The sequence below is a fragment of the Galeopterus variegatus genome, unplaced genomic scaffold, assembly GCF_000696425.1.
Source record: "Galeopterus variegatus unplaced genomic scaffold, G_variegatus-3.0.2 Scaffold264, whole genome shotgun sequence".
NCBI lineage: Eukaryota > Metazoa > Chordata > Mammalia > Dermoptera > Cynocephalidae > Galeopterus > Galeopterus variegatus.
The window spans coordinates 669,870-689,556 of NW_007726375.1; the positions used below are offsets into that span (position 1 = coordinate 669,870).

A 19,687-nucleotide genomic window follows, 5' to 3' on the forward strand; every position below is an offset into this window, starting at 1 on the left:
AAAGAAGCAAGTAACATTATCAAAGAATTTCTTGCAGCTTTCAGTTTATGCTGTCTTTCAATAATGCATACTGGTACCTATTCACCGAGGGGCACAGAGAAGAAGTGACCAGACCTGGGTGAATTTAACCTACGGAGATGGGGGCTTTCTAAAACGAAGTAGGAAATGTATTGATGAGGCAAGAGCCTCTTTAGGAATAAATGATCCGTATGAGATTTTCTTAAATTTTAATTTATTCTTGGTTCAGCTAAAAGTACAGACACATCAGAAGAATACTATTCCACTTAGTCATTAGAGTTGGCAAGCCACCCAAGGGCAGGATTGTGGGTTGGTCTGGCTCTGAGTCAGATGGCCAAGTTGAAATCCTTACTTCCTTTTTACTGTGACTTTGGACAAGTGACCTACTTCTCTACCCTTAGGTTAATTTTCTCTCTTATCCAATAGAAATATTGATAATATTATCCTGATATTATAGTAATGATTAAATTATATGGTGTGTATGAGACATTAGCACAATGCCTGGCACAAAGTAATAAAGCAATAAATGGAAACTACTATTAAAAATGGGAGGTATTGTTTCTCTAGAGCTCCTATTTTTTTCTGTGCAGGTGTTTGTATGCCTCTTTTTTGTTCTGTCTTCATAAACTATAGGACACCCGTGGCTATTACTGAAACACAATTTAAACATACCCTTCACCATGTCCAGCGAAGAAATAGAGAGGAACGTGGGGGACTGATATCCAAACCATTGAATTAGGAAGACAGTATTCGTACAGAGATTTCCGTCTAGTACCCTAGATAGCAAATTTCTCTCAATAGGCAGGGTGTCCTTTCATGTCAGTGTAGGAGGAGATTTATTACCCATTAATTTCTTAATAAGACAAATGGTAGGCATCCAATGGAATTCTTCTATGGAAGCAGCTTTGCGTGTAGTTCATACACACAAAAACAGACACATGTACACTCACGCACGCATATATACAAGTGGAATAAGAGAGAAATTGATTAATTCTTATATATTTAAATACCACCCTTTTTACTTAGGTCACACTCACTGAGTGTAAATTTGAGAGTTATTTTAGTGTTATTTAAAGTATATATAATTGGCCCAAGACTGTAGGTAAAGATTCTGGAGCTATAAGCCCACCCACCAAAATTCTGATGTGAATCAGTTATTTATACCAGGATATTAGAGAGAAGGTGGTATCTTAAGATGTAAGGTTTAAAGATTCCCTTTTTTCTACAAGGGCAACTAAAGCTAGAACTGCACAGGTGGCAGAGATAGTGTGGGAGCAGAGTTCTTAAAGCAATATCTCTCAGCCCAAACTTTTGGTGTTTTCAACATGTTTGAATATTCAAATACTCAGATACCAAATTATTTCCATAGCCACCATTGGCCCCCTTCTGAATTTGTCATGGAGGTTAAAAGCAAGTAGTACAAAATCTGTCCCATGTAACTGTTCAGAAAGTGATAGCTATTATTATTTAACTATTTCAGACAGTACCTGGGTCTCTCAGTTGTCTGCCATAAGTGTTATTTTTTTTACTACCACTACCTTTCAAGAGGAAATCGTCAATCTTTTCTGGGTCACAGACCCCTTGGGGGAAGTTGATGAAAGCTATGTATCCTCTCTTAAAGAAAAGTGTATACACCTACATGCATACAACATGTACAATTTCTGTACATATTTTAGGAGGTTCACCTATTCCATGAATTGAGAGTTTGGGCACACCAGGTTAAGAACTCTGGTACTAGTTCATAAACTGCTCTTTCATTTTTTAAGAAAACTATTTCAAGTGGCCTAGGTTTGATTTTAGAAAATACTGGTGAACATTCTCCAAGCTACTCCCTTGAATTCTTTTTCTTGAATTTTAAGGTACAGCCTGGAATCTCTGATGCTCTGATAACTCTTCAGAGCGGAGGGAGCAGTATGAAGTCCATCAGCCCCTCCTCGGAGCTGGGACAAGATGCAACCCAGGATTCAAAATCATTCATAATGTGGCAAGATAATATGGTTCATATATATACCACATATTGCATACCATCCAAGAGGGTTCAGGGGCAGCACCCCATAATCAAATAGATTAATATTTGTTTAGTAAAGTGTGAGAATAGTCACACTAAGTGTAATAAATAAAGACTGTAGATAGCCTCACAGCAGTTTCAAGCAAAGTTTTGCCACCAAATGAGTTATGTTACCAAAAAAAACAACTTTCAGTTTTTAGAGTTTTTAGGAATTCAGAATTGCAAATAAGGAATTGGGAATCTGTAGCTGAATTCGGGTATCCAGGGAATCAGTATAAAACTCACATTCCTCTCTATTTCTCCAATGTACCCAAACGATTATAAATCGTATACTAGAAATAGCTCTAGATACCCTGTAGTTTACCAAGATGGATAATTCGTGAGTTTGTGAATTACATAAAAACAGACATAAGCGCATATAAATTCATATATATGTGTATTTATATATTACATTATATTTATTATTATATAGAATTCTTCTTTTAGCAGCATTAGCAATATATCTCAATAGCTGTACTTAAATGAATATAAATTGCTTGCCTAGCCCAATACGAATATATAAATCATTGAAAAAAGACTTGAAAATCACAGCTGAAAATTAGAAACCTATCTCTGCAATGACATATTTTTATGCAAAGAGAAAATGAATTGAGTACTTGAATGTGGATCCCCTCTCAGCTTTACTTGAAATAATTTTGCCTGAAAATTGCATAACATGAGTTCACTGATAAGAAAAGCAATGAGTTTTAATAAAATAAGTATGTTTAAATTTAAACCACCTTTCAGATTTCAAATGGTGCAAGAGAACAACTTCCTCAAAGGTATGAAACCTACTGAAAACATATAGGGAAATGCCAAATAATAATTAAACAAAGTAAACCAAATCACTATGTTTATATAAATATTTTATTTCTATCATATTGTATTCAAGCTGCTGCTAAAATAAATGTCATCAACGTAAAGATGCTAAAGACTGTTTCCCTTTCAAGGAAAATCTAATCTTTAGATATAGAGAGTGATACTTTCCTATGCCTCCTTCATCTCCCATCTATCAATAATTGATTGTGTACCTTGTAGGGGAGGCAAAACTTTACCTCAACCCTTTTAGCATCTTCATCTGGGACTGAGAATCAAATTAAGACAGATTGACAAGAGAAGAACATGCAAATTTCATGTAAGTTTTATGGGACACAGAGCCCTCCTAAGGAAATGAAGACCCAAAGAAGTGGTAAAACCTAAATGCTTTTACACTATGTTGAACAAATAAAGATAGTTGTGGAAGAGAAACTAAAATATGAGGGTACTTCAAAAGGTTTGTGGAAGAATAGAATTAAAAGATGATACAAATCTTTCCATGAACTTTTTGGAGTACCCTCGTATATGAGGAGGCTAAAGGAAGATAAAGAGTTATTTTCACAAGGTTTGTTTGTACAGAATTCTCTAGGCTTCACCTTCCCATCTTTGGTGATAATGTTTCTTTTCTCCTGGTATAAGGAGGACATCTTTCACATGGGAGTTTTATCTCTTGCTTTCAGGAAGAAAAAGGCAGGTCCAAATGTTCTTGGATCTTCTGTTTTTCGAGTGCTTTAGTTCAATGTAGTCCTTATGCCAAAGTGGCATAGTTTGGGGTGGCATATACTGCCACCTTTCAACGTACTGGTGTTCCAAATTTGGCTTTGTTCTTTGAAGGAATCTAATAGGAGTACCAGAAATCCTTTTCTGTAAGAACTTACAATCTGGTTAGAAAAGTTGACACGGGGGTCATATGGATAAAAATGGCACACAATATGCCATAAAGTGTTTTACACATTATAAGATCACAATATATATTTGTTGCTTGATTATCAAACATTCACTTTCACAGCTAGTATCCCTGAATATTTATTTTTCAATTTAGTCTCTTTTCATATTCTGGGACCTCATATGCCTTGAAGGGTTAAAAAAAAGGGACTTATTACATTGAAACATGTGAAATTGCCACTCTGTAGCCTGAAATGGTCAAATGCTGACAATTTCAGGTGGCTCACTGTGGTATATAAAGACTTGATGTAGGATCTATTGCCCTGGGTCAGTTACATTTTTGTTCAACTTCTAACCTTGATCTTGGGCTTTTTGTCCTAGAGCAACAGCCACCTACCCCCTGCCATCACCACCACCATGAAAACTCAGTCTCTGAAGTCTGTGTGCCCTCAGATCTTCCCAATGCTGTTCACCCTAGAGCTAAGACATTGCCTGGGCATTTGACTTACAGGGCTTATGCCAGCCTGCTCTTTTCTCCAGGCTTGAGCAATCCTGAAAGTGAGTGCTTTCTTAAATTTTACTATCTAGGCTTCTTGTTTGCCTCATCTTAGTCTCATCCCCATGTGACAACACACTTGACCATCAACCCAGAGCCATCTGAATTCAACCACCCAAATTCAACTGAAATGTTTTCACTCCTAAGTAGACTTTTTTCACCCTAATCATATTACTCCCTCTACTACATTTGAGTCACTCTATTGTTCCCAAAGTTCTTTCCTCTTTTATCTATCATGAAGCAGCTGCCTTGGTTCTCCGTGCGTCTGCACTTCTCTAACCTAACAATCACCACTAAACTTTTGAATCTACCCAAGGCTTGGTACCCTGTTTCCTTTTCTTCTCATTTTAAATTCTCACTGGGCAATATGATTCTGGGATGGCTTTGACTATCAAGTATGTGCTGATGGCTCTTAAACCTCACCTCTAGCCCAGACATCTACCCTCTGCTGTCATCTCGACCTGGAGGTGCCAGGTGCCACAAAGGTCACAGACAACTGTTCCTCCTCTTCCAGTTTTCTTTTCTTTTTTTTTTCCTCAGTTGGTGACACCATCTAGTCACCTAAGTTAGTAGTTTGGAATTTATCTAAGATCCCTCTCTTTTGTTTGCTTCCCCGTCACCAATCTACCACTCAGTCTTTTCTTTCTTTCTTTTTTTTTTTTTTCTTTTTTTTTTCCAAAAGGCTTCTTCTTCCTCATCTTTTCTATACTTGCAATTGAGATTACCAAAGGTTACCTAAAGTCCTCCTTGGATAAGACCTCTGAATGTGATCTTTCACCTTCTACTGAGAGTAGCATGTGAAACCTCTAGAAAGTGATGCTGTGATAGCATGAATTATTTTTATATGGGTTTGTATCTAAATAATTTCCACATAAGAAAAAGTTTCCTATATTGCTTTTTTTCAAACATGTTAAAAACCGAGATAAAACACTTGCGTTTTGAAGCAATTTTGTACAGTATTTCTAGAAGAGCTATAGATATGCTATACACAATGAGTCCAATTGGTTTTTAACATGATATTATTGTTATAACCCTAATGCTGGCTGCATTGAATAAATGCTTATATAGAAAAGGTCCTCAAAAGACATTAAAGTGACATTTAATATCTTCTAAAATTCATACTTAAAAATAAAATAAATTTGATGCACTTTTAATTGCCTTGGGAGGTGAATAAAAGACCTTGCCTATATGAGCATAAATGAGAGTGTCAGCACATGAGTGGTGAGGACTGAACAATGGTACAAGATGGGAAATGTAGACATTGATGCTATTTTATGAACAAGATTTCTAACAAAGAAAATTGAAAAACTTGATTTGAATCTTTGCAATGTATAGTTATTATAATATATTGAGAACTGTTTACCAGTTATAGCCAAGAATACCTCAAAAAAGCTAATAAGCATGTCATTCTATGTCAAGTCACCCTCACAGGAGGTATTACTCGAGAACCTACTAGGAAGAGTGATCGGAAAAATAACACAAGGAACAGTGCATTGTTTTATTCCAAAAAAGCATGCAATTTAGCTATGTAAATAAAGCATATAAATAATCATAATACTGTAGCCGCATATGATATGAGTTGTACAAACTAGTCACAGAGATTTAAGTGTTGTGACTTGCACAAAAACGCTCAGTCTCACTTTAGAACCTTTCTTTTACTTGCCTTTGCAAAACGTTGTTGTAAACCTTTTCTAAATTACTGCCCAAAAATACTGTAGAAGGAAGAGGATAAAGAAGAGGAGTAGGTATAGGAGAAAGTAATGGGCTGTGGTTAAAGATGAAAGCTTTTTTCAGAAGAGTACTTTATCAAAAGTTTCTAAGAAGCTCAGGGGTTAATATGGAACCAGTGCTGCACTTTTTAGGCAATAATGGGTGGAAATGACCTTTGGACAGTACTCTTTTCTTCCTTAAGAGTGGAAGAAAATATTCCTGAGTGAATAGAGAGCAATGTTATGCTCAAATACAGAGTGGTTGAGGAGAAAACACAGACAGAAAATACTGAAGAAAGAGAGATTTTGTTCCCTTTTTCTCTGCTTCTTCATTTTAGGAAGAGGATCTCAATATTTGAATCATCATGGGAGATTTAAAAAATCCTTATTCTTGAGCTCCACCCCAGAGAAATTAAATCCAAATCTCTGGGACAGAACTCAGGTTTCAGTAGTTTAATAAACTCCGCGGGTGATGCTACTACATAGTCAAGTGGCGAACCACTTCCGAAACAGATCTAATGGAAGCCAAGGAGGATTTTAACAAAGATTTGAGAGGAGGGAGATTATATCACCTTCAGCTAGTGTCACCTAACTAGCCAATCCGGGTAAGACTGATAAGAATATGGTATCCAAAATAAGAAGGGAGGCCTCATTTCTTTACCAGTAAAAACGAGAAGGATGGACTCGATGATCTCAAAAGTTATCATTTGCTAAAGCATTTTAACTGAAAAGCTAAAGAAATATAGTGAGGAAAAAAGAAAAGATTTCCTAGCTGTTTAATCTCTGATGTGATATTTCTTCTAGTCTAAATCTAAAATATTCAGTCTTGGCTTGCTAATAAACACACGGTCACTGAAACTCACGTTAAATAATCTAAGCATCTGAGAAGATGGTAATATGGAAAGTCAGGTGTGAGATCAGTATGTAGGTAGATGATTTCAAAAGCTCTTATCTCATGATATCAGTAAATATATTTTCCTCTTATAAAATTCCCGTACTGTTTATACTGTTTATTGCACGCATGGTACTTTTGGGTGTGTAAAGGCACCTCTTACTTTTTCTCATTCTGAAAATGTGCCAGTTCCTTGGTGTATAAAAAGGAAAGCTAAAGTTGGTTATAAAAACATGATGGATGATGTGGGTGGCTGTATTCAGCTGTAAGCAATAAATGCTGAGCTCGGCAGAAAGAACTATAGGCAAAACCACAAGTGATTTACTAGCCATCTAAAGCACATGAGATTTGTAATGCATGCGACCCTCAGGCCCATCACTTCTCTTCAGTAATGGGCAACAATATTTTGGTGAAATATGACACATTTAATTTCAACTCTGTGTTGTAAAACAAAAAAAGCAGCCTAATTTTTGTTTTGGTATCCTTTTTTATTTCCTTTCATAAAGAGTCTTTGCATCTTACTGTAAGTACAAATGGTTTCTTATTGTTTCGGGGTGTATATTTAAATCCTTGATCCATTTTGAGTTGATTTTAGTACATGGTGAGAGGTATGGGTCTAGTTTCAATCTCCTGCAAATGGATATCCAGTTATCCCAGCACCCTTTGCTGAAGAGGGAGTCCCGAAACCAGTGAATAGACTTGATGCCTTTGTCAAAGATCAAATGGCAGTAAGTGCGTGGGTTGATTTCTGGGTGCTCTATTCCATTCCATTGATCAGTGTCTCTGTTTTTATACCAGTACCATGCTGTTTTGGTTACTATGGCTTTGTAGAATACAATAAAACTTATTAAAAAAAACATAGGAGAAACCCTTCAGCAAATAGGGCTGGGCACAGACTTCATGAATATGACCCCAAAAGCACGGGCAACCAAAGGAAAAATAAACAAATGGGACTATATCAAACTAAAAAGCTTCTGCACAGCAAAAGAAACAATTAACAGAGCTAAAAGACAACCAACAGAGTGGGAGAAAATATTTGCAAAATACACATCCAACAAAGGTTCTTAATCAGGAACAATAGAGCATATTAGAAGCAATGTCTATTGGTAGATATTTATTATTGGCTGCTTGTTTGTACATGGTTGGTAGGATCAAAATGAGAAACCCAGAGTGCTGTGATGGATCCAGTGTATTCTGATGGACTCTCCCAAAACTGATTCTAATAGCTTAGTGCTCTTTAAGGCAGATGTGTATCCAGGTGATCGCCATGGTTACATATGGATACTGAGAACAGTCTTGACATCCTCAAAAACAAAACAAAACAAAACAAAAAAACAATGGCCAGAGAAAAATATATTAAGATATGTAATATTACCCACTAAACTGAGAATAAAAAAATGTAGTCATAAAAGACCATGAACTCAAATCCCAACTCTGTTAATGGTATATAATGTGAATGCCTTAGACCTTCTGTATCTCATTGTATCATCCTGTGAAAAACTGACCTATTTTGCAATTACCGTGTGAGAGATAAATAAAACCTCTTCCATGGCACTTTGAAAATAGATTCTGCATTTCAGAATAAATGTTAAACAATAATAATGATGATGGAATAGCTGACACAATGCAAATTTTAAGTAGAGCAGTGACTTTCTAATTACGGGCTACATTTTATTCTTTGTAAGTGTAATTAGAAAGTGACCATGTTCCTTTAATTAGAAAGTTAATTAGATTGTGACCTCTTTTCCTGTCTTATTGTCTTGGACTGCAGGCCAGGACTAAATTACAAATCTCACGACCTACGTCTCTATAGCCTCCCCAAATCAGACTGGTTAAACATAAATAGGATTATAAGCAATAATATTAGGACTTACAAATCAGACAGGGACTTCATAGGCTATGGAATATTTCTCCCATTAGAGAAGAGTTTATGTGGATAAATGAGGGAGATATTTTTCCAGATTAAGCCTATAGAATAAGGTCTTTAAGTTGTGTTCTTCGGGATGCTGGTTCCTTCGTCCCATGGCTCACATACTTTCATATGCATGCATAAGAACTATCTGAAGTACTTGTCAAAACACAGATTTCTGGGCTCCACACATAGAGATTCTAGTTCAGTGAATCTGGGATATGAGAATTTACATTTCTAACAAGTTATCAGATGAGGCTGATGATAGTGGTTGAGAGACCACATATTAAAATCTACTGCCTTAGAATATTAATAATCTTAGGCATAAGTATGTTGTGATCAAATAAGTTTGGAGCTCTTAAGGTTGAACATATTTAAGCAAGTTTCTTTATTGTGTGATATCTCAGAGCCTTTGACTGTTAATATACTTTGGGAATCTCTAAGAAGAAGGATAAATATATTTGACCTCTCCACCTGTTAGAATGTCTATAATTTACTTTAAAATACTTCAGCATTGACAATGTGACAGACTGTATGTATTACTTAGTTTAAGCTAGACTGTGGAGGTGGTAAGCTGCCCTTCTTAATAATAATTGCCAAAGGTGGTCCCTAAAAGCACTTTGGCTCTCTTTATCTCAGCGGTACACTAGAGGTTTTGCTATTTCACACAGTGTTCTTAGAATGGGTCGTTAGAATGGTTTGTTATTTAGCATTAACAGCAGAATGTTAGAAATAAGTTTCCATTGGTATAATTAGTGGTTTTCCCATGTATGTACTGGCTAAAATATTGTATAGACATTCCCTACCCTTGTCTGAACAAGGTATACAAATCTAGTAAGCCTTCCCCTTCAATGTGGGGAATTGTACGGTAAATTCGATTCCTACTTCTGGAAGTTTCTTGATTGCCTGGCTCCTAGTAGCCTAATTAGCTGAATTCTTTCTCTAATATTTACCTCAGGTGAAATTTTCATGCAAAATGATGTTGGTCCACTTTAAGGAGATTTGTAACTTTGTAGAGTTGACTGGCTGTTTTGTGTTTTTGTTAATAAATGTCAAAAGAAGAATTTTCTCTGAGATTTGCTCACGTTACAATCTAGAAGCAAAACTTTTAAAGGGAGAGGCTAATCCTCCACCGCCACTAACCAGTGGCAGTTATGGACGCGTACAGAAAAGAGCATAATAGTTGTGCAAGATGAGATTGACTTAGGTCAGGTCACAACACAGTCCCTGCTCACTCGAATTCTTGTTTGAGTCTTTGTTTGTGAAGCATTTCATGCAGCCAGTGCTCTTCAAAATCACTTGAGGAAATGCTTTGTGATTATTTTCAACCTCTTAGAACAAAGGAGGCCCACGTCACAGGAAACCAAACAGCATTAGTAAACTGGAATGTAGAATCTCTATTGTGATCTATGTGAAAATTCCACACAGCACAAATTAGAAGCACGAGAATCACATAGAAGCAAGCAACTGGAGAAGAGGCAATGATTTCATGTTCACATTCTTGGTAGCAATTTCCTAGGGAAATAATGACTTGGGAGAAATAGTCAATATGCCTTACTAAATGGTATAAATTTTATTTTGTCTAGGAAAATAAGTGCTCTAATGAAGGCAAAAAACAATTTGCCTAAAAAGTTGTGCACAAGAACCATACTGAGAAATTCAAAAAGATTTTTTGGTCTGTTTTCATTTGACTTAATTGAAAGCAAGATGATCATAAGTACATAATATCAATATTGAGCAAGATTAAGAACTCTTAACCCCAATATAATGGTGCTTACAAAATATATGCTTGATAGATGCCTGTGTTTGCATTGGGGTTATTTCTGTTCATGCACTGTTTTAGTTTCCATTTCAACTTATATATGGAAATCAACAAGTATTTTGATGGCATAGTGGTCCTAATCTACAGGAGACTGTGAGTGAGTGCCATAGTAAGCCAGAATTAATGAAGAGCACTCGGCTTTGGAGTTAGATTTTAGTTCGTTTACTGTCCACACCATTTACCATCTCAGTTGAGGGAGAGATACCCTGGAACATTTGCTAATTTAGTGTAGTTTCAGTTTGATTCTTCCTTATGGATGATTTGTTCATTCATTCAACAAACATTTAATAAATGTCTACATGTGACAAGTGCTACTCTAGGACTGGGGACCAGCAGTGAACAAACACATTAGCTGCTCTCATGCAGCCCATATCTAGTAACAGAAGACAAAAAATATGTAGCAAAATATCTGGAGGTGATGAGCACCATGATGAAAAATATATTAAGATAGGGAAGCAAGAGAGAATTGTAAGGACAATATTTTATTAGAAATCAGGCATAGCCTTTCTGATAAATGGACATTTGAGAAGACGAAGTGAAGTCTGCTGTGCTGCAGGCTAAAATGAGTTAGAGCATTTGTCAAGTACATTGTAAAATATTTGACAAGGGGCAGATATGCAGCAAATGATTTTTCTATTCCATTATGATTACCATTGCCAACATTATCACTGGCGTTGATGTGTTTTCATAAATGCGTAACTCACGTATATATTTGGTAGACAAACCTGAAAAAAGAATTCCTAACCAGTAAGATGCCCTCGCAAATGAACTACCACTTAAGGAGGGGACCAGACTTCTTGACATCGCTCCAACAGAAGTCTGAGTTCTCACCACTGCCTTAGATCATTATTATGATCTTTGCAGTAGTTTGTGCTTCCAGGATTATTGATAAAGAAAATGTGCATAGTAATAACTATGAAAAATAATGTCAGCTGCCACTATCAATTACTAATTACCCTTTATGTATCATACAATGTGCTAAATACTTTATATTCACTGTTGCTTTTATTTCTTCAGACAACCCTATATCATAGATATTAATATGTTGTAACCTGTTCAGAATCACCCAGACACCTGAGATTGGAGCCTGGAGCAGTGTGAAAACAATGCCCATGCCCTTACTCACCACATTTACAATGAAAAATAAATTAAAAAAAAAAAAAAAAAAAAAAAGTACTATAATACTCTTAAACTCATATATATTTCAGTCAACATTATGGAAAAAATAACTAAACTTTTGCTCCTAACTTTGGAATCCAAACTTCTGTGTGTGTGTGTGTGTGTGTGTGTGTGTGTGTGTGTTTTAATGAAAAAATGTGTTTTTAATACTGCTGTGTTCTGAAAGTGTGCTTCCAAATTCCTATGTTGAAACTGAGTCGCCAGTGTGATAGTATTAAGACATAGGGCCTTAAGGAGGTGATTAAGTTATGAGGGCTCTGCTCTTATTAATAGGATTGGCCACCTTATAAAAAAGGTTGAAGGGAGTGCCCTAGGCCCTTTTTGACTTTCTGCCATGTGAGGACACAGCTTTCAAGGAGCCATCTTGAAAGCAGAGACTGGACCTCACCAGACACTGAACTGCCAATTCCCTGATCTTGGATTTCCAGAACTATGAGAAATAAATTTCTGTTGTTTATCAATTACCCAGTCTCAGGTATTTTGTTAAAGCAGCACAAACAGACTGAGATAAATATCAAATAACAAGCATACAAATAAACTTTTGGAAAACCCATTTGTGCACCCTGAACTCCCTGCAGATAGCGAATTCTAAGCACTGAAAGAGTAAACAGATTACTTTGACTTTTTAAAATTGTGAAGCCTCCCTTCAATTCCATATTTATCTCTCATCTGTTGACAGTATTTTAGGTCATGATCAAACTTCCGAATAGAATCATTTGTACAATTCTAAATCATCATCACTGAGGCCTATTCAAGATATGTGGCAATTTTGTAATTCAGGTGTCGTTTAAGAAACCAAATATCTAACTAAGACAGCTTATTTGATTTTTGAACTTTATTTAGTGGAATGACCTCTGTTGGCATAAATAATATAATTTGCTTTTGAGTTATTATTCTGGGTAGCCTGTGGCTGGCCATGAATAGACGGACAATTAGGTAGCAAATTTATCACAAAGTAAATCCCCAGTGACCTATTGTTTTTCTTTTCTAGTAAAGTTACTCAGAGCATAATCCTGTCACTTGTGGATTCAATGAGCTAGTCACTGTCTTCCAAGCTGAATGATAACATCACATGGAAACTTAATTTCCATTTTATTTAATTTGATCTTGAGTAAGCTAGATCATAAAAAGGCAATATAATCTCCAATTCTAAACTTTAAGCATCTTATAACTACTCTACCAGGTAATGATTCTCAAAAGACTGAAAAGACTGTGCAAAATTTTTTTTAAAAGTTCATATTTGCCACCTCTAGTTTTATTTGCCCAGATATTATGGCATCTCTTTCTTCGTATCGGTGCCTTTTACTCTTTGGTGCATCCACTGGACATCCCTATGAACAAGATAGAGATTTCAAATAATAAATACCAATCGTCATTCTCTCTGGCTGGGACCCCTCCTCTAATGCTTAACACAATGCCTGGCACCTAGTTGGCACTCATCTGGTGTTAGTTATTTGAACTACTAACTCAATTAATTAATTAATATATTAACCAGCTAACAAACAGACAACAGAAAGTTGACCTTCTACTTTCTCTCATTTGTTCGGAGTTCAATTCAGGGCTAGAGAACCAATTGGAAAAAATACTGCATATAGATATAGTAGCAGATGCTTAATGAGTTACATTTATTGGAAACACAGGTATATCTTACTATGATTTTTTGTAAACATCAAACCACAGGAATGCTTAACTGGAAATTTTAGGTTCTCACTGGGCAAACTCATGAGGTAAGTAGTGTGGAGAGGTGTTGCAGAGATTTTTTGCATCTTTTTCAGCATCCAATTCCTGAGAGTGTACAATATGGGTTAGATTTCCACTCAACCTGTTGAAATTTCAGATTTCATTTTATTTCCTCTCTAGTTCCTGTTTATACTTTCATCTTTAGATAAGCAATTCATTCGGAAAGAATAAAATGAGCACTACCTTAGGTAGAGGATGGACAGGACAGGGAAGCTATTGAAGACCTTATTTTCAAATAATAATTTATTAGTCTGTGCACTAGCACCCAAGAGTTTATACCTCCTGGAACTTTAAAGTAATAATTATAGTGTGAAAAACAATGTTAAAAAATAAATGCTTCCCAAAATTTTAAAACACACTTAGAATACATTAATGCTTAATACGTGATAACTGTGAGATAAACATGCAACCAAAAATATCAATGGCATTTTAGTGTTGTGCAGTGTCAAATGTTTATTACAGCAATAAAATAGTGGTCAGCAGAGGGAGCTACATAAGTTGGTGTTAGACAAGCAGCCCTGGGCCAAGCCTGTGAGCCATAGGCCTCAGCAGAAGCTAAGAGTGTCACCAGATTATTTCAAGCAAGAATTAAGGTAGCGACATGAGCTTCTTGTCATAGTTCCCTCCCTATTGTAAAATTTGCTTGACTACAAGAAGTACAATAATAACTTCCATTCCATGACTAACCAGGGTGAGCTCTGTACATTTATGTGCCAATTACCATGAACTATTTGAGATTGTTGATTTAGTTGAACTTGCAAAAAGGTTAGAACAAGATGCCCTTTTTGGTGTAGTCTGGAAGAAGCTGCATAGGCAAAATGGGAAATTAAGATAGAGAGTGATGAACAGGTTTCCTGAGTACAGTAAAGGGGTCAAGCAAAAGAGGTGGAGCATCATTAATAAGGTCACACATTATCACACATTAATACATTAGTGTGGCTTCTTTGGCTTGAATGTGAAAATGTGAGAGAAAATTTTTGTAGGATTGAAAGACAGTGGTGCCACATATAAGGAATGGCTGACAAGATGACAGCTACTGGGGGAAACTGCCTTAGAAGACAGCCAGTCAGGATCAATTCTGTAAAATGACTGTGGAAGATATTAGGCATATTGAACGGACATGCTTGGTGGTAGACTGTATAATGAGAGCAAAAGATAAAGTAGTGTAAAACATCATTCAAAGTCATGGAATCTGGCTATTGCCAAAGACAGAGAGATGAATGAATAAGAGGGAAGAATGAGAAGAAGGAAAATAATTTTATAATGATTATTTTTAGTTTCTTTGTTAGTTCTTTTGCTTTGGAATCTCCCAGATCCTAACAGCTGGGGGCAGAGATGATCTTACCTGGAGGATACCGAATAAGGCTGAGAACGTCTAGTTTGCTATGACCCCTCCCATTCAGTGGAAGGCTTAACATAAGTTGTGAGATATGGGATCCAGAGCTGAACTGATGAATCTATCCTCCCTCCCAAGGCTTCCCAAATCACAGCTCCAGTAAGCTCTGTGTGTTGCACTTCAGAGGAAACCTCTTTTGCCTCCTTTCCTGGTATCCTGGCTTACTTTAGTCATAATTCCCTGCAGCCAGAGCCCCTCCTTCTCCTTGTGTTCTGATGGTGGCGCTACGTTATGCGCTGCCCTCTTAGTTACAACCCTCTGTTTAACTGGTTCCCCAGGAATCATTGCATAGATTTTCCAGTACTCTGTCTCACTCACCTGGTCAGAACCCACTATCTCACTTTGGATTCTTCCCACTGGTCAATGCCAAGGCCTCATATCTCAGACTCAAGACAGTTATAGTGCTCTGTTTAATTTAAAAGTTACTAAAGTATATTCATAGCTTTATATTCTACAAGCAAAAAAAAAAGTGAGATGAGAGAGTAGGTGCGACCACAATGCTAGAAATATAGAGACTTGGCTGCCTGAAGGTGGTGTTATATTCCTATGAATGCTATAACAAATAATCACAAGCTCAGTGGCCTGCAGCAACACAACACAAATTTATCATCTTGTTGTTCAGTACGTCAGAAATCCGACGTGGACCTCACTGGGATAAATTCAAGGTGTGGGCAGGGCTGAATTCCTTTCTGAAAGCTCTCAGGGAGAATCGGTTTTCTTGACTGTTCCAGCTTCTAGAAGCTGCCCACATCTCATGGCTCCCTTTTTCCATTTTCAAAGCCAGCAATGTTTTGTCTCTCTGATTCTTCTTCCATCCATGGTTATCTCTCTCTGACCACAGCAAGACAGGTTCTCTGCTTTTAAGGATTCATGTGATTAGAATTGGCCCACAAGGATAATCTCCCATCTCAAGATCCATAACCTTAATTATATTTGAAAACTCCCTTTTCACATGTTAGGAAATATATTTACAGGTTTTGGGGAGTTTGGATGTAGACATCTTTAGGGGGCCATTCTGCTTTTCACAAGGATATTTTCTAAACCACAAAAGTCTCTAAACACATAAGAGTCTCATATCCAATAACAACAAGAGCCATTTTGATACACAACACAGCCACCCAAAGAACAAGGAAATCCTCTGAGGTAGTGTAGACTGTGCTACTCCTCGTCCTTGGTTCTATAGAAATACCGATTTTGCCTGTATAAAATGGCGTTTTGCCCCATTTGCCCCCAAGTGACAATGACACCTTGTCAGATAATGCCACATACCCCAGTTCAGCCCTTCTAACCATTCAAAGAAAAACTTTTATTTAATTGGAACAAAGGGATTTCTGTCATTTTTTGTTGTTCTTTCCACAGCTATGTGATTTTGTGGTAATTTGAAATCTCGACTTTTTTCTAAGTCATTAAAATTGACATTTTTTCCTCCTTTCAAATTTTTTCTCATTTGGGAAACCATTGCCTAGAAGAAGAACACATAACAAGCACCAAATCTACCAACTGGGTCTATCAGAGAATGACTATTGGTGGTATGCTGTAGCCCCCTGTCAGATTAATGGGTTATCTACTTGACCTGATTATCCATGACATCAGTTTGATGTATCCTAAACTTCATCAGAGCAGAACATTCCTCAGAAGGAATGTCATGCCAGGTCACTTTTTAGCACTAAACTTATAAATATCCTGCCTTATGTAATAAGGAAGTTTGCAACAAGTGCTGGGTTATCTGTTGTCAGCAAGCACCTACCGTGTCTTGCCTGTAAATTTATCTTTCACCATTTCTTTTCCCAACTAATTGACAGGTTCAGCTAACAATTTCCTTTTTGCCTCAATGAACTGCTTTCTCAGAATTGACTCGCATGTGCTACACAGCACACAGCACAGCATTATTTTGGACATTCAAACTAAGTCAGAGTAGATTCAGGGCCTTCATTACAAAATGCTCATCTCTACTGGATGTTAGTATCAGAATCACCATTCTAGTTCTACCCCATATTGGCTGACAGAACACAATTTCTAATGTAAAATAAAAAGTGAGAGAAAGAATGGAAAAAGTAATAATGTGGAACATTTGCAGCATCTGCACTTGTTTCTGCTTCCTTTCCTTTTTTCACTAACACAGATAACAGAGCTCTTTGGTCACAACCCCCATAATCACAAGTGGCTCTCTTTGATCATGTAATGTCGCTGGAGGCATGTGAGCAATGATGGGCTGTGGGACCAGGAGGGTGAAAGGAGCCCGAACCATATAAAGGAACCTTAGAAGCTCCCTGAATCCATGTCATTAACTGACATAACCCACCGAAGAGTACTGTCTAGATAGGCTATCTCTTTTTTTATGAGACATGTGAAAAAAAAAAAAAAAGCATGTAGCATTTAAATACCAGCTGATTCTACTTCAGCATCTGTGGTCACCAGTGGTTGTGTACTGCCTTTTCATTGGTGTAGTTCAACTTGGTCCTCAGGTGGTGTACCCAAATATCCACCATTGGTGGACTCCCATGGTGCTATGGTCTGAATGTTTGTGCCCCCCCCCCCAAATTCATATGTTGAAGCATAACATACAGTGCAAAAGTATTGAGAGGTGGGGACTTTAGGAGGTGATTAGTTCACAAGGGAACAACCCTGAGGAATGGGATTTGTGCCCTTATAGAAGAGACTCGAGAGAGTTTGTTTTCTCCTTTTGCCATGTGAGGACACAGCAAGAAGGCACCGTCTATTAAGCAGAGAGTGGGTCTTTACCAGATGGTGAACCTGCTGGTGCTTTGATATTCACCTTCCCAGGCTCCAGAATTGGGAGAAATGAATTTCTGTTGTTTATAAGCCACCCAGTTTATGGTACTTTTATTATAGCAGCCCAAATAGACTAAGGTCAAGTGATGATGTTTCTAGAGTCTCTGTTGTTTTCCAGTCAATTTAGCATTAATCAAGATAGCAATGCAAGCAATGGATTCATTCCCTGCCTCTCTATGATACAGGTCTCCTTTTCATCAATCAATATAGATATAGGTAGTAAAGGTAAATATTGAGAGGTTCCCTAATAGATCCTGTCCAGTCTGCCTTTTATGTTAGGGTAGTCTTCCTGTGTACCATGACGCAAACATCCCACAAAAGCAATATACAAATTTCAGCCCTGAAAGGTTATTGCTCTGAACCACTATTTCCTTCCTTTCACTAATTTGCTTGCAATTGAATGTGTTTGCTATCATCTCCCATGTCTCCTTGTACTCAGATTCCCATTTGGACTTCCTAATTTTCGTAGATCTTTGGAATTCCCTGTTGGCTGTTAAAACCTTAGTTATTCCTAAGTATTCTACTGCCTACATGACTATTCCCCATTCCAAACCCCCAACCCTGTGGAATTGCACGCCCACCCAGGCCATTTATAGACCTTCATTCTCTCTGCCACTTTCAACAAGGCAATGAAGTGTTTCATAAATGTGTGAGGTTTTTTTTTTTCTTTAATGGAAAAAGACATGCTCTAAGATAGCTTAAAGCTCTTCTTTAGAATAAGAACATTATTCTATATTTTAAACATCTGTATAGTCATCTTCCTTACTGGAGATTAATGGAGTAGTCTAAGACATTGCCCTTGTGACTCTCTTCTCTTCAGCTACCTGACATGATAATGTGGAACTTCTGCATTTTATTCCATAAGTTCATACTTTATTTATTCCATTGTCAGGACCACATCAAATTAATATTGCCATTCCTGGGATCCTTAATGTCAGATATTTGAAAAATCACAGTGTCAATAGAAATTAGAAAATAAAGGCACTTATATAAGAGGAATGATCCCTTGTCAAGCACTTACAGATTCAGACCAAAAACCAGTGCTCGCCCATTTCACCTCTAGCTCTTACTAAACAATAGAGTCCGTGGCTTCATTCACAGTAGGTGACTGATACACTTGGATGAAAACACTTTACAAAGGCTCTTCCTGCAGCATGAGCAATGAAACACACCCTGAGATAGGTGCTTTGAGTATCTTCTGAATATAAATTTTCACCAAAAAAATCTCATTTTAGCATATCTTTGACTTAGGGTGGTCAATTTTAAATATAATTGGCTCTTGATAAAATATATTTTAGCTTTTTTCTTTCTCTTAAAGAGAATACAATTTTAAGATTTTTTGTTTGTTTTTGTTCTGGCTACAACAGTTAACACCTCCCCCTACCACGTTTCTAACACATGCAGACACAGTTTTTAAATTGCCAATTTTTCAAAAATGTCTCTTTGGTCAAACGCTTGTTTACATGGTGTGAGTGCCTTGGACACTACTGCCTCCTTGTGGTGTGTATGGGTCAATTCTTTTCTATCTTCTATCGCTCTCTCAAAGAGATTTCTGGAAGTCCAACTATAATTAGAATCATTACTCCATAACGGTAAAATATTCAGAAAACAAGTGGTTTCAGAAATACGAGTCAATTGCCTTATAAAAGCATACATTGAAGGGAGCCAGATAGGTTTTTAAGACACCACAGTTTCCCATATTGGACATGGATGAGTACTGCAAATACAGCCATATTATCCATGTTATCCAGCTGTAGACAGTCTTCATCACCGACTAATCTGAGGGTCTCCTGCATCAGCTTCCCCTGAGATGCTTGTTACCAAAGTGCGTTCATGAGCCTGCTACTTAACAAGCCAGAGTCTCTGAAGGTGAGGCCAGGGATTCTGCTCTGGTGATTTTTATACACACTAAAGTTGATGAATCA

At 37.0% G+C, this 19,687-nt stretch overlaps 1 protein-coding gene across 1 annotated transcript in view; it reads left to right on the plus strand.

Annotated features, from left to right (window-relative positions):
* IL1RAPL1 (interleukin 1 receptor accessory protein-like 1) overlaps nt 1–19,687 on the plus strand; it is a 628,540-nt gene that overhangs the window by 523,261 nt on the left and 85,592 nt on the right. The gene's annotated exons all lie outside the window — the stretch shown is intronic.